Below are 12525 nucleotides of genomic sequence, written 5' to 3'. Positions count from 1 at the left end.
GCTGCGAACCTGCCGAACCTGCCCTTGACTATCTAATGACTACGCCTGCAGCCACCGCCGTGCCACAAACAACAGCTGAAGCTTTCACACGCTATGGCCCCAGCTCTATTTCAGAGTATTATTCATTGTCTAACAACACTAATATGACAGCTAGCAATGTCACAGAACAACTTCCTTGGACTCATAACAGCACAGAAAGTTCTTCACATGTAAACGAAGCAAATGACAGAAGGTCACATCTGCATTTTATGATGAACAAGAAATAAATAGAAATCAGACAAATTGGATGACATGGCATTTCACATCCCTCACTAAATTCTTTCCCAAAGTTTTTTTACACTCTAAACTTCAGTTGACTATCACCTTAGACAAAAGCCTCATATCCATTACGCCTTTTGAGCTGGTGGGGATCTAGTGCCTTGCTTAAGGACACTAAAGCGATGTCGCCATTTTTTCACACGGGTTTGACGCTGAAGATGTTAAGTGGGTTGTTTTTCTGAATCCCTACGTGTTCGTCCGTCGCCGTCCATTGCTTAGCTGACAGTAGCTGACAGTTGGTCGCTAGTGGATGTTTCAGGCTCTGGTTGCCAATGATTAATTCTCAGTCACTTCCTGTGTGCACGCCCCTTTAAAAGTAAGGGTGGCTTGTCCCTCTAGAAGTCAGAGAGCGCAATTTATACACCAATCAGACATAACAGTACAACTGCCTTCCTGATATTGTGTAATAGGATGTTGTTAGTGGGGGTCTTTGGGTCTCTGTGGATCAGGCTTATTTAGTGTTTCGGAGGCCACGTCAACACCTTGTGCTGGTTTTCATGTTTTCTGAGTTGCTCCTAAACAGTTTCTGCATGTGTGTCTGTGTCATCCCGCTGTCTGCTGCCATCAAGGAGTGTCGCTGCTATGAGGTGGGGGGGTGTCCCGTCTGGTTCAAGTGGGTGGTACGCGTCTAATTAACAACAACAACAACAAATTCCAAAGTTTCCCAGCAGAACATTGTATTATCACAGGATGGTTAATGTTATTTACTTCTCCTGTCAGTGGTTTTAATGCTGCGGCTGATTGGTGGATACATCCTGTGTTTGTTTAAATTCATTAAAACGTGACATTTTCAAAAGTAAAGATACAAACCCTGCCCATGGTCCTGCACTGACACTATATACACCTACTGTATAAAACATCAAGAGAGGGCTTTACTGGGTGCATTGTGATTCTCTTTTTTTTTCTGAGCTTTTTCAAAGTTCAGTGTCCAAAACACTTCCTTGTGTTGTGTGTACCCTGCCCATGCAGGAGTGAACCATTCCTTGACTGGCAGAGCAGAATTGATAGGCTGCTATTGTTTCCTTTTAAGGTCAATTGTGTCTCAAATGCTTGGCATGGCTGGGAGCACAGATGCAGCTGGCTGGCAGGAGAGATAAAACACTAATTTAACCACATTCTTCTGTGCAGTCCACACCTAGAGAAAGAGGAGGAGGAGGAGGAGGAGGAGGGAGGCAGGGAAAGAGACGGAATGAGAGTATTTAGTCGGGATGGGAGAGATTTAAAGTGGTTTAGACAAGCGGGAGGGGAAAAAAAATGCACGGCTGTAGGGTGAAAACAAGGAGGTAAAGACTACAAGTTTGTGCAAGTGGGTGGGCAGCAGTCATTCTCCGCCATGGGCATGACGCTTTCCTGTACCCTTGTTTGACCAGGCAGTCAAAACATGCCACCATATGTGGTAGACATGTTTATCTAGGCCACGAAAAGAGGATAAACACACACACACTGTATACATGCGTACATGAGACCTCGGCATCTCGCATGTTGGCAAAAACCAGGCGGCAAATCACGGCCTCGAGTTCACATCCTTACATACAAGCCGCTCTGGTCTGAATAAAAGGCAGCAGCCAAATTAAATGCAATGTTTGGGTACTCTGCTCGAGAGGGACGGAGGCTCGAATGGCTAGACCGGCTAAGCTTCGCAAATAAACTCAGAGAGAGAGAAGGAGCCGGCTGAAGGTTGGATCATAAAAAATGCCTGGTATTCCATAATGTTCCAGGGTGCACAAATGAGCCACTCAGGGACTTGGGAGGGTTATGGGATTCTTGTGAGGTTCCCGTGTCCGAATGCGTCCACGTAGCACGTACACCTCGCACAAGGGCACAAGGCCGCATGTTTAAGGATTATCCGGTGATGTGAGAGTGGTGACCGGTAAAAACAAAACCGAAACGAAATTAATGACGGAGGAAAGAGTCGAAGCGCAGACGAAGGGACGTGTTCAGGTGATGACTTGTTGCCCGAGTTCCTGTGTACGTTTCTTCCTTCCTTCCTCTAGGCAAATGGGAGACACTGAATGTGTTCAGGATACTCCAGTAAGTCACGTAAAAATAAACTTGCCAAAAAAAAAGAAAAAAGAAAAAGATTCTGTCATACCTTCTCCCCTGGTTTCCCGTCTGTCTGCGCAGCATCAATTGTTCAATAAAATGCAAAATGTGACCAAAAATAATTGTTAACTTCTGTTCAACCCAGCCAAACTTCTTCCTTTTCCTACTCCCACTCCACTACATAAAACTCTGACATAAAAGGGCTCCATGACTCTTGAAGTTAAAGCTGCACTTTAGCAAGTCTATTTTTATGGCCTCGCCATAGCAGCATTGTGCTGCTTCACTTCCCCTGGTCGGGGCAGCTAGCATGAGAAGGAGGTCCAAAAGCAACGCTGGCATGGAGGGGAAAACCGACAACCCCAGCCCTCAGCTGCCCTCAACAAAAAGCAGTGGTCTCCTCCTCCAAAATAAAACAGACCAGGGAAGAGGGGGGAAAGGGTGAGAAAGGAGGGGAAAAGAGTCTGAAAATAGACTCACAGTTGGGGTCTGCAAGCATCAGCACCATAAGGATGAAAGCTACAACAGCTCTTGCTAACACGTGAATGACTCTGGGAGGAGAAAAGTGTTAAAATAAGGGATAGTGTAGTGAATTTTATTACATTTACCTACTGCAAAACTCCTAATAGTAAGATGGTAACATGTACAAAAGGAGGAGTGAAACAGAAGAGGGGGAAGTGTGGAACAGCCAGGTTACCATGGCGTCCGGACATTCCTCTCTCTGAGAACATGTATATTTTCTGATCACAAGAAAAATAATCTGCAGGAGGAATTTTATTTTGAGAGCCGCCCTGCAGACCCGAGGCTCGGAGCAGGTCAGACATGAGTGTGTGAGAGCGAGCGAGCGAGCGAGCGAGGCGAGCCTGTGTGCGTGGACGTGAGGCCGCGCAAGAGTTAAAAAACAATCCCATGCAAAGGAAGAGCGCATGAAGATCCGACGGCAGGCTGCCCGAGTCACACATGATCAGATGAACAAACATCCACACCCACGCACACCGGACGCACGACGCTACACTGTACTTGAGCCGAAATGGATTTTGTGAATGCCTCCGTTACAGATGGTGACACATTTACTCAAATTACCCCGAGCACAAGTAGCTTCTTCCACGATCTCTCCTTCTGAGAATGTTGTGGTCATTTATTTTTTTACTTGGCTCTCTTGTCTCACTCACAGTGTGAGGGAGCTGATACACAAATATAGTTGCTGTGGGACACATAAATAAAAAACTGGGACAGAGCAACCTGTATTTCTCTATTTGCCATGCCAGAGTTAATAAATATCATCAGCAGGGTAGTAAAAAAGGGGCTACAATGCATTTGACGTTCTCATTCTCAACACAAGCCTACAGGTGTTTCAGCGTGGCACAATGTGTAGACAGGAGGCAACAGATAACCTCTGTCCCAGAGCGACAGAATTAATCATTAACACATTAGATCATATTTGTTTAGTCAAAAATCAAAGTGTAAAACATCAAGAGATCATTTTATGGCAAGTTATTTCTGTTTCTCTGTTGGCTTGGCAGCCGGTCGGAGCCAAAAACGGTTTCATACCAAACAAGTACATCTATTTTATTTAACAGCTGTAATTCAAAAAGGCTAACCATTTTCAAAAATGTCAAAAACAACTTCATTTCTTTGACCAGAGAACCACACAACGTCCATTACGGTAGTAAACGAGACTCGCCAAGATTAAAATAAAGTGACAAAGTAGACAAAATAAAATTCTCATGTTTCCAATCAATCAAAAGCATCCCGACCAGTTTCAGTGCATCTCGGTATCGAGTCTCCAACTTCCTAGGATTCATCTGGATTTCCCTCAGCGGTTTTGATTCCAGTCCCGTAAACTCATGAATTCTGTGAGCAACTCTTATTTGTGCTCTTCAGAAGCGGTCCCCTAATCCACATTCCCTCACCAGGATCAGAACATCAGAGACACATCAAAAGCACAGCACACACATTTGATGCCGTCTCCGAGGGGCTAACCCATAAACAGCGGCGGCAAGTCTGAGCGCAAATGACTCGCTTTTCTTCTCCTCTTCCTCTCACGACTCATTTGTGTCTTTCATCGCTTTGAAAAGCAGACTTTTGCTCTTTAAAAACGAACGACTGGACAGTTTCAGCAACCGAGAACGACATTAAATGAGGGCGGCCGGGTTAAAAAACGCAGCTCCGCTCTTGCGACCTCGTGATGAACCGGACCTCTGGACTGATATCACCGCAGCGAAACTCCTGCCAACCGCTGTCACGTCAGTCAGTGGCCGTCCGGCTGCAAATAACAGACTGAAACATGATAAATTCTAGGGGAGAGAAGCGGCGACTATAATGCCACAGAGGAGAGGTTGAAAGAGACATATTACAGCAATAAGCACACAAACACTCATTAAATTGTAGTGATGGTACCCAAGACACACAAACCCCGCTGCTGGGTGAAGGACTTTGGTTCAGCGTTTAACCTTTTATGGATATTGTTGAGGAGAGAGTCTTGTTGGGGAGGTTCAGACGTATGTGCCAGTGTGTCGGTGGCTTCTGACCACCTGGGCCGGAGGCACGCAGCGCCACCACCAGCTTCACGAGGCTGATAGGAAGTAGAGCGTGACGTTCACCTCTCTTCCTCTCCCTGGATCGCTGTCTGTCCGTCTGTCTGGCGGGCTGTGCTCGGACAGATCTCCAGGAGGAAGAATACATCTTGAACCAGACTGGAATGGCTCCTGAAATATGCCAAATATGCCCCTGAACCCCCTCCTTTCCTGAAGACGTAGCCCTGTTTCCTAACCCACCCTCCTTCCCCTCTAGACCGCCCCCCCCCCTCAACTCAACCCACAGCATTCCTGCACTTTCACACAGCACAGAACGCGCGCACACACACTTATAATCACAGATGACCCACTCGCGTAGAAAATGTTAAGGACATTAATAACACAAGTTTCCACACAGCTGACCCAGACAAGCCTTTTAAGGGTAAGCGGTTCAGATTTCTCTTTTCATTAAGTTCCAAAAATACTCCTGGACCGGGCGGGAGTGACAGGAAAAGGGGGTGGGGGTCTCCTCTTTACAGAGGCGAACCAAAAAGACAAGAGAGCGAGACAAGATAACAATCGGAAAGGGGAGCCGGGAAATATTGGTCAGTTGATGAGGAAAACACCTAAAAAATAATAATAATAATAATAATAATAATAATAATAATAAAGGAAAAACCTCTGAGGAATTTACAAGTAATGCCTTAACTTTAGCTCTCCCCTGTTAAAACGCCTCAGTCCCTTCCTCCCCTCCTTCCCTCTGCCTCGCTGTGCCTCCTACACGCTTTTGAAGTGTGTTTCCTTTTGCACTTCTTTCCTCTTTCAGTCCAGGACCGAGTCATTTTTAAGAAGCCTGTACAGCACAGGAACAAAACAGGCGCACGGGGGGGGGGGCGCTCTGTTAAACAACTTGTTGTTGGCCCCCGAAACGTCCAACAAGAAACCCAAATCCCACACAGGAACCAGTTGGAAAAAGAAACTGAAAAAAATCCCCAAACTAGGAGGGAGCACTTAATGCTTCAGGTCAACCTGACAACATGTAAAACACAAACACGGGAGCCGAGTGACTCACATTATTAGTCAACGTGGTCCAAACTCCAGCCACGCAGGGCAGCTGGCCCGCCCCGAGCTACCGATTAAACATTAGAGGACTTATCACCTGCAGCTATCAGGATACATCCAACAGCCACCAACACATTCTTGGCAGGAGCGCTTCGCTAAATAAACTGTGAGAGACAGAGGCAGCTTAAACGAAAGAACAAGCCGTAACTCAGCTGGATCACACTAAAAAGACATAAAACCCCATCTTTGTGATTGAGATAATCTACGGTGTTTGCACCTTTGGTGCCTTGCCGCGAGGTTAAGCCCGCTGATAATGCTGTTATTGTTTGCAGGGAAAGCCGGGGAAGAAGAGACGGGCTTCGAGAGACTTCAAAAGATGACTCACGTGAGAAATGTTTCCCCGTAAAGTCTGAAGACTAAACTAACTGATTCACGGTTACCACAGATTACAAAACTGTACGTAAAAGGAGGCAAAAGCTGGAAAAATGTTAAACACTCGAACCACAAATAAGAGAATACATTCTGGTGTAGCATCCATGCACTACCTAGATCTTTCTATGCGCTCTTTGATGGTGCGGTGGAAGGATGCGAGGGCAAAATGAAGACCAGATGATGGTTTCTTTTTTTCCTCTGTTTAGTTACATCCCACAGTTTAAGATGCACATGGTCAACAGGGGAGCATCTGCTTGATTTTGAGGTACCAGTGTGCAAATTAAGATTAAGAGGCAATGTAAGTGTCAGCACGGGTCAACATTACAACCAGTGGAGTATTAACCTGCTTCAAACACCTGCGTTATAACCCACCATAAAACACATCTAAAGTGACATTTGTTATCAACTCCCACCTTTTTATTTTATTTATTTTTTTTACGCACAGTTCCAGCTAAATTATTATAGGACAGGAAATATGAATGCGTCACCACCATCAACACTGATGTAAAGTTTCGGTAAATGTGTCACAGACTAAACTCACGGAGAGTTCGTCCACGCATACGGTTTATTCACCTTCCTGTTTCACCACCGCTCATGTATCATGTCTGATAAGCACCCGGTAACTCCATAAACATCTTTCACAGCTCAGTAAATTCCAAAAATGGCAGGCTGGTAAAAAACTGTTTAAATGGGAGGCGGCGTTACAAAACCAAATTGCAGGAGGTGATGGGAAGCTTCAAGTAAACTAAACTAAAAAGTGAGGTCAGTGAGAGCCACCAGACTCCACTGACAAAAAGAGCTTTTTAACCACGCAGAACATAGGAGTCGCTCGTGCACTTCTGCCTCGATTGATTTGTTTAGTTTGTTTAACACCAAATTCACACAGTGCTAGTCCAACAACAACCATGTGCAGTGAGGTCAAATCACAGTTTTTGTCAATGGAGAATGGTAGCATCAATAAGACCCTCTCTTCAGTGATCATTCTGTTCAAACTTTACAAAGTAACCTCAAAAAACTCATCATAGTGAAACTAATAGTTTTGTAAATCTGTTGTGTGAATCAGTCCCTGGCTGTTCAGCCCTCGCTAGATGTCCATGCATCACATGATAGAGAACCCAACAAGGCAGGTGGTAATGAGGCTGATTGGCATGTTTCAGGGCACAAACGATGTGGATTCATTCACACTCCCACTCACACAGAGAGAAGAGGGTCTATGAACGGGACCTAATCCTGCCTGAGCGTGGAATTCTTATGGAGTGAGAGCACATATCGCTGTGTCAGTGCATGTGTTAATGAGAGCCTGAGTGAGTCGTGCGAACGCCTGGAGCTCAAATGTACTCCGGGCTACTGCTCGTTGAGTGACTGACACTCTCAGCGTCAAGTATCTGGTGACAGATCTACATGGACGGGAACAGCAGCGAGCAAAAGTGCCTGAGGATGCAGAAATGCGTGCAGACCCGCGGATGCACTGAAGAGTTCAAGTAGTTTGAACTACAGCAGGAGTCGCAACAGGGCTAAGTGACACACGCTTAAGAGAGCTGCCAGGGAGGGCAGCCGGGAGCACAGGAGGATAACAAGGAAGATGGGATGGCGACGTGTTACCTCTATTTTACAAATATGACAATCAGCTGCTTAGATATTCACTTTTTTTTTCTTAAATTATTATTAGCCAAGTAAGACACTGGGTACTCTGATATTAGTCAGGTTGTCGGACCTTTCCCTGTGTATTCTGAATACACACACACACAGCCTCCTGCCTGTCTGTGGTCAGCTCTCGGAGTTGTACACAAACCAACTATGTTGCTAGGCTGAGAAAGAGCTCCAAAAGAAAAGCCTTAATTTCTGGTTGCGAGGATAAAAATACCTTAGGTTTTAAACGCTATGAGTGACTTGTATTTTACCAGGTCTTTTGTACACATGTAAATACTGAAATGTCACCCTTTGCCAGAGGGTGGTTTTAACGTACAAACAACTCGGTGGTTACATGTCAAACAGGTCTGCCACCGTTGAGGCGCTCTGATGCGCTGGAACAGGAACGTCAGTGGGAATTTCTTTTGCACTGGCCATTTAAACAGCTTGGTGAGACTATTGCATATTCTCCTTTTTTTTTTTTTAATTATATACAATAGAAGAGAACACAAACCAGTTGTGCTTCAATAAAGTTTCATTATCAATGGTAAATAGTGTCTAAATAAAATGAACACAGCAACAAATCATTTAAACAAAGAGAACCTGTGTATTAGCTGTCAGAATAGCCACGAGTTGACTTTCTCTCACCTCCCAGAGGAAGAGTTTACACAGTATCTGCAGGGTCTCAGACAGGCGTCTTTATGGCATTAGGCCACCGTCCTGCAAGTCTGCTAATACACATCATCAGCTCCAGCTGGCCTGCGTACTGTCAACAGCAGCCTCTGTCCCGGACACTGGAACGTTTATTGCATTACCTCAAAAACACACAGACACATAAAGGATTATACACTCACAAGGCTGCGTGTGTGGGTTTTAATACAGGGCTCCGGGAGAGAGCATGATTCACTTAAGCTATTTCAAGGGGGTCCCGGCCAGCAACATCATTCTGCATCCTCCGCCACTCTATTTCTGGGTGAGCAGGTTAAAGCAAGGGTCTACGGCTAATAATAACCAACGCCATCCGGTCCTAATTGTATCAGAGCTATCCATTACGCTTTATTGGAGTGTTTGAGCTGAGCTGCATTCGTCTGCCTGTGTCCGTGCCGAGTTTTATTTTCCCACTTTGTACCTTTGAGGACAAACAACTTGACGCAACATTTAAAATATCTTCTCTACTGAAGCAAATGACTGATAAGTTTAGATAGATGGGAAATTCATCAAATAACGTTTGAGCCATTTTTAAGCGAAAAAGACAAATCAATAAACGATAATGGAATGGGGGCGGGGCTTATTTTGCCTTGAAAAAATATGAAATCAACCTAAATCTGGCTCTGTAGTATGACATCATTTACATTTAGATGGTTCTACAATGAAAATAATCTGGATTCAGTGACTGTTAGCTAGCTCTAGCCCACAACTTTTTTTTGCTCGGCACAGTGCGTTTTTCCCTTCCACCTAAGGAACAACAACATCCATTCTCAATCCCATGCACTTGCAACGCATGACGTCAATGTCCGCGTTCTGTAATTCCACACTAATGTGTGATCCTACTAAACTAACAGGGACTGTGCATAAACCTTAAAGTGCGGAGTGGCAGTAATATTACCACCGACAGCCCGGGCTCTGACATTCCCAGTGGTTTGATTCTCCCAGGCAGAAAACCTCAATATTTTAATTTAATCCACAGAGCAGTCATTTAGCCACTCCGTAATCCCCAGGTCCAGTGCTTAGTCTGATAATTACCCTTATTGGACACCCATAATGATTAGTTTTTGGTTTCACCCAAAGCAGTGAAGGCAGTTTCATTGGGCGGTCGCAGCGTTCTGCGGAGTGGAAAACCAATCGTGCGTGGTACGGACCAGGTCATAAAAGAGGAGAGGTATGATTATTACTTTGCATGGCAGGCGACAACTCCTGAACAGGACATGGTGCAAACATTTTGTTTAACTTTCACTTGTTGGCATCAAGTTCCTGTAACAACAGGTGGTGGCGGCGGCTACTGCTGTGTCAACATTAACATCTATTACTGTGCTGAGCAATCACGTTCGCGGAAGGCGGCCAAAGACACCATCGCCTGGGAATTATTCCTCCTGAGAACAAACTGAACCAAACCAAACTCGGGACACTATATCCCGGTGCTGGAAATGCATAGATCAGGCAGTAATCGGGGGGAAATTTAGACATCGCACTTTGCTGCTACTCTCATTTGATTTTCCTTTTTCTCTCACCATTTCCAAACTGACAGCATAAACTGCAGACATTCCCTCCACTTGCGGTGCAATAATCCCGACCAGAATACCAAAGGAAACCCTTTTCGCACATCCACCGCCATGACACGCTTCCATGCAAGTGTCTGAGCCCGGTCCAGGAGGAAAGTATGTTCACAGCAGCACAGGCTGGTGGTAGCTCAGCTGGTATAATCTACAGCTAGCTGGGAGGGCGAGCCTTACTGGAAAGTCATCAGGGATTTTTTTTTTTTTTTTTTTTTTGTCTCCTTCGTTTCTAAAACAGGTCAAGGCAGGTCCCCTCCATCTCCTTCCCTTCCCCGTTCCCCGCGCTGCTCTTTACGAGCCCCACCTGGCAGATTAGTGCTCCACCACTACAACTACCCTTTTCTGCTGTTTACACACCCACTCATCTACTCCTGCTCTGCCGAGGCAGCACAGGGCACATACTGTTCAGATCTCACCTCCAACCAACCTGTTTTTGTGCGTCTATAGAATTCCGTCACACGTGAGCGAAAACAGACACACAACAAAAGGGACACTCAGCTGAGACTTGAGCTCTGATTTCACAAATCACCCAAGCAGCGTGTGTCACTGAGTCTATAAAATCATAGAAAAACACCTGATTTCATTCAATCCAGTCATTAAATGTACAAACAGATCAAATCTTGACATTAAACACGTTGGAATCAACTCGTATTTTGAGTTTTTGTGCCTTAATTAACCGTATTTTATACATAACTAGTTTTAACTTTTCATTTATTTTGGGTAAACGTCGTCCATAACTGAAAAACTGACCAATGCACACAGGAACATGGGCACAATTCAGTCCAATAGTGGACAACTTAAACAGTACAACAATGTTAAAAAGGTAAATGAGTACCTCCTTAACGTGAAATCAGTTTAATATTCATCCAGAGTGAGCAATGCTTGTTTAATAAGTGATCTTAGTGCTTAATTACGACCTTTAGAGTTTCATGATAATGGGGCCAATAAAAAAATAAAAATAGCCTACATGTTAAAGTGAGAACTGCAGTTACAACAAACAAAGGTCATTATCCCACATAACACAATACACTCTTTCTGTAAACAAACATAGGCTGTGTTGATGTGAAAGTGTAATTTTTCTGCTTATTGTGGCACCTTTGTTTTTAGGATAAATATTGGCCAGAGTGCCTCCATAGGCTGGTGAACACTTAACAAGCTAGCTCATGTCGCTGATAGCAAATGTCAAAAGAAGAAACTGGAACGAGAAGAGAAGAAAAAGAAAAGCACCCTAAAATTATTCCCACTTGAACCAGGGGAAACCCACAAGAGGCTATTTTGAAACCAAAACATTGCAACACAAAAAGGCAGCTTCAGTTTTAGCACATTGTTTTTTGTTTTTTTGTTTTTTTTACTCCACATACTACAGCTGACCATGGAATACGTAAGATTGACGTTACTTGTCACAAGAAAACGCGCAACAAATACGCAACCGCCGAGGGAAAATTGCGAAAAAAATATGACGTGAAATGTGTGTGCACCGCTACATTGTAACCACCTGAGGTTTTAGCCGCAGACCTGGATGCTTCCTCTTGGCTTCAAACCGGGGAGAGAGGAGCAGGAGCAGGAGGAGGAGGAGGTGGTGGAGGAGGAGGAGGAGGAGGGCTGAAAAACTTGCCGCAGTTTAGAGTTCTGCAGTCCCGACTGACTGAGCCCCAACTCAGGAAGCCGCTGCCTGAATCCGCACACACGGTCTTTCGCACCACAAACGCGCGCAAGAAAGAACAAAAAATAAGATGTAATGCTTTACCTTAGCTGGCTCCACCGGGTCAGAAAACAGCTACGGTTAATCCACAACTTCACACGGCTCATGCGGACGGTGGGACTCGCTACTGCAGCCGACACGGCCGGGACAAGTTCATCCACATATTCTCAGACAAGACCAGAGAGTTGGAGGCGACAGGGGGGGACCGCTTCTCTCGGTTTCCCCCTTTCCCTCAATCGCTTTCGCTGCTCCTTTCCTCTCGGATATCCCCCTCCCTGGTCCGTTTGAAATCAAACCATCACATTCCACCGCGTCCTTAACAATGAAAAAAGGTGGGTTTTCCTTTTCTGCCGCCGGAGGACCCACCCCTTCGGGATAACTCTGCCCGGTCTGACCGCAAAGAGAACGCCCTTCCCGGCTGCAAGGTCCCGCCTCCCTCTCTCTATCCCTCTCTCCAGCATAGCAGCATAACACGAACCAGTCCGGCCGGTGAGGAGGAATCGATCCTCGTTTGCCCCCGTCTTCCCTACCAAAAAACACAGATTAATCCCGT

At 45.3% G+C, this 12525-nt stretch overlaps 1 protein-coding gene across 2 annotated transcripts in view; it reads right to left on the bottom strand.

Moving 5' to 3' along the window:
• Positions 1-12391, bottom strand: part of luzp1 (leucine zipper protein 1) — a 44098-nt gene extending 31707 nt beyond the window's left edge. For both annotated transcript variants that reach the window (XM_047610990.1, XM_047610991.1), the window contains exon 1: positions 12018-12391. The gene's annotated coding sequence lies outside the window, so the exon portion shown is untranslated. The remainder of the gene's footprint in view (positions 1-12017) is intronic.
• Between the last annotated feature and the right edge of the window lie 134 nt (positions 12392-12525).

The sequence above is a fragment of the Mugil cephalus genome, chromosome 17, assembly GCF_022458985.1.
Source record: "Mugil cephalus isolate CIBA_MC_2020 chromosome 17, CIBA_Mcephalus_1.1, whole genome shotgun sequence".
In the NCBI taxonomy this organism is placed as follows: domain Eukaryota; kingdom Metazoa; phylum Chordata; class Actinopteri; order Mugiliformes; family Mugilidae; genus Mugil; species Mugil cephalus.
This window is presented reverse-complemented; position numbering and strand designations above follow the sequence as displayed.